Here is a 3,730-nt window from a genome sequence, read left to right as displayed (position 1 = left end):
CTTATTGGTCTAGTTTAGGTGGGAGCATAGAGCCCTGACTCGATATTCATTGGGAAGCCTGGGTCACCACACGTTAGACCGACGGGTCAACATCAAGGGCATGAGTACCTTGACGGCTCTAAACCTAGCCACAGCCACGGTGAAGGTTTAAAGAGATTTCTAGACCACTACTTGCTGGTTGTGTTGTGATATCATCTTAAATTTGTTGTGAGAGGGCGAAGCCCAGCTATCACTCTTAGGAGAGCAGTCTCCCAAAAATTTGATTTGGCGATGAGTATTATGTGTTTCGTATCTTTTATAGTATCATCTTAAATTTTTGGTGAGGGGGTGAAGCCCAGCTATTATTCTTAGGAGAGTAGTCTCCCACAAATTTGATTTGACGATGAGTATTATGTTTTATGGATTTTAAAACTCATATTATATATGTTGTTATATACCGAATGTCCTGATCTATATGTATTATTGTAAAAACTTGGCTTGATGTTCAACTTGTTTTATTGTTTAGAAACCTTTGTTTTGTATTTCGGAAAATTGTTTGTTGAAACCCTATTTGAAGAAAAGGTTTCTTTTATTCTATCTTTGGTTTTATTGCACCTGTGATTACTGTTATATGTTATTATGTTCTAATCTATGTGTATTATTGACAAAAGCTTATTTTGGTAATTTATATCAATTATTTTGATATATTCTTTTAAAGTTGTGCTAACCCACTCACTGAGTAACTTAGGTTGCTTACCCTCTATCCCTTTTTATAGATTTTAGATTTTAGAAGTGGTGGGGTGTGGTGGAGTGCTGGGCATGGCTCGTATTGTTCATCTTTCTTTTTCTACAATCTTGTATATTTGTATATGTAGGCATGTTTTCATTGTATAACATTCATGGATCCACTACTACCGTTGGGTTTTGAAAATTAGTATTGTTGTTGCATGTTCTACTTTATAGGTTATTTTGGTTGTGTGATGCGTTATTTAACTTTTGAATTTCTTTTATTTTGTTGTTGAGTGTGTAGCTTCCTCTCTGTATGTTTGTACTTCATAGCCTTGGATATTCCTGCTTGTGAATACTTTGTTCAAGGTAGTTGATTCCATATATTTTGTTAGCCTTGCGATGACCTGAGGTTAGAGTGGTAGGGTACCCCTCCTTGGATTGTTGAGACAGTTCTCGCATCCCGGGGCCCGCGGGTCAGGGCGTGACATTTTGGATTGGCCAAAACTCTACTGGTATCAGACCCTGTTTAAACTAGATGGGATATCAGATGTCCGGATACAAATTTATATTTCATCAGCCTTATAAATTTTTATATATATAATATTACAAAAAAATATATATAACAAATATAACAAAAAAAATTACAAAAAGGATTAAAATATTATATTATTGTCTACCCAATAAAAATAAAAAAAAAATTTATCAATCCTATGCAATACAAAAATAAAATCAAATATTTTCAAACATCTCATGAAGCTAGAAAGAAGACAATGGGCGATGAAGACTAGAACAGAGGAATTATATAAAATAAAAATATATATACTTTAAAGGGATTGGATTAGAAAATAAGCTTTTTTTTTTTTAGCCCTTGTGAAATTTAAATTTATTATATATATATAACTCTTAAATCTATTAGTTTAGGGATTTTGATTTTTTTTGTTTTTTAGCCTTTGTAAAATTTAATTTATTAATGTATAGATATACTCCAACTTTTAAAAGATTAGACTACGAATTTGGATTTTTTTACTTTTGGCCCATGTAATATAATATATATAAGAATATACTAAAAACCAGATCGAATTCGGATCCGGTTTTCATCTTACAAATTCGGATCTAGTAGTCAAGATTTCGGATCGAGTACCCAAAAAAATTTGGTCGAAAAATCAAATACATAATTAGATCATCAAATCAAGGTTTTTTTGGCTCGCCCCTAGTTGGCATACATTTTTCTAAAAAACAAATTAATATTTTTCAATCATTATAATTGGCTTCGAAAGATTTAATCGAATATTTAATACAAAATTAATGAATGCAATTAAATCTTTCAATTACAAATACCATAATTAATGTAAACAAATATTTAAATGCAATAATATTTTTAATAAAGTTATAATTATTTTTTAAAATGGTCTCAAGTAGATTATACATCTGCTTATGTTCTTCCCACAAAAATTTTCTTACCTTATCACATATGCCCAATCTTTTACTGATAAATTTATAGTTGACCAAAACTAATGTAATAAATTAATTTTTATTAAAAAAAATCTAACATTAATTAAATTTAAAGGCAGTCATTTGTTTTAATCCTTATTATTTATATATCCTGAAAGAAAGTTATACTTAGTTGTATTTTTTTTTAAGTATTTCTGTATACCATTCTTTGGCATAATTAAATTAATTACTTGATAGATAAAAGCACATCAAAGAGAAGGATTTAGAATAATTAATTTTTTATAAAATGAGCTTGAGATGATTATCAAACTTAGATGATCAATGGATATTTAAGTAAACTCAATTAGTGAGAGGCGCAACTTTAAATAAATTTCATTAATTGTCATATACATTATAAATAATATATACATATATTTAAAGTAGATGTATAATATGCTCTAGGAGCATTTCAAAGAACAATTGTGGATTTTTTTTAAAATATTATTGCACTTAAATATTTATTTGTATTAATAACGGCATTAGTAATAAAAAGATTTAATTACATTCATTAATTTTGCATTAATTATTTCATAAAAACGTTCAGAAACCAATTATAGTGATTGGTTTGTAGAAAATGTATGCCAAAAGTCTATATTTTGAGATATGTAATCATAATTTTTTATGACCAATTTGTAAGCCATAATTAAAACAGGTTTTTGTCTTTATTTATATCTAAGCAAATTAAAAGAAATTGAAGATAAAAAAATATAGAAAATTAAATTATGAGAGTTATTGAAGCTCTAGAAGCTAAATGAATTTCTAAAAAAACATCTGATCATGATCCTAATATCATTGTTTTTTATTTTGATTTTGACTTTTTTTAATGAGGTGCAAAAGAAGTTGTGATATCTATTATTGTGTAATTAAATTTTACTTACCATTTCTTTTTTTTCTTTTCTTTTTTTTTAATGGTTCTCCTATCTAGGGATGGGCATGGGGCAGAGAGTCCCCACCCCCCACTGGGATCCGCCCCGTTTTGAGCGGGGAATCCCAGGTTTTCTCTGCCGCGGGGACGGGGGTGGGAGAATAAAATTCCCCGGTCACCGTAGTGGGGCGGGGACGGGGAGTGAACTCCCCGCCCGAAATATTATATATATATATATATATATAATATATTTGTTGAAATAAAAAAATATATAATATAATACAATGTTTGTTATTGATAATGATTAGTCTCAATTAATACCTAATTTTATGGATTATTTTTTTCTTTAGATTATTAGATTTTTGTAAGAAATGTGTTAAAATAAAAATTAAAAAATATACAATATAATATCATGTTTGTTATTAATAAAGATGGGTCTTAATTGGTATCTAAGATTCTAAGTTCATGAATTTAAACATTAGATTAGTGGATAAAACAAATTGTGTTGGGTGACGAGGCGGGGGATCCCCTTGTAGTGGGGGATCCCACTGGGAGCGAGGAGTGTGGGGGAATCCTGTGGGGCGGGGAGTGGGGGCTTCCTCCTCCCCGATTCCCCAATTGGGACGGGGATGGGGAATCCCCTCCCGAGATGGGGGAGTGAGTGGG

The sequence above is a fragment of the Dioscorea cayenensis genome, chromosome 9 (assembly GCF_009730915.1).
Source record: "Dioscorea cayenensis subsp. rotundata cultivar TDr96_F1 chromosome 9, TDr96_F1_v2_PseudoChromosome.rev07_lg8_w22 25.fasta, whole genome shotgun sequence".
NCBI classification, from domain to species: domain Eukaryota; kingdom Viridiplantae; phylum Streptophyta; class Magnoliopsida; order Dioscoreales; family Dioscoreaceae; genus Dioscorea; species Dioscorea cayenensis.
Note: the sequence above shows the minus strand (reverse complement) of the source record.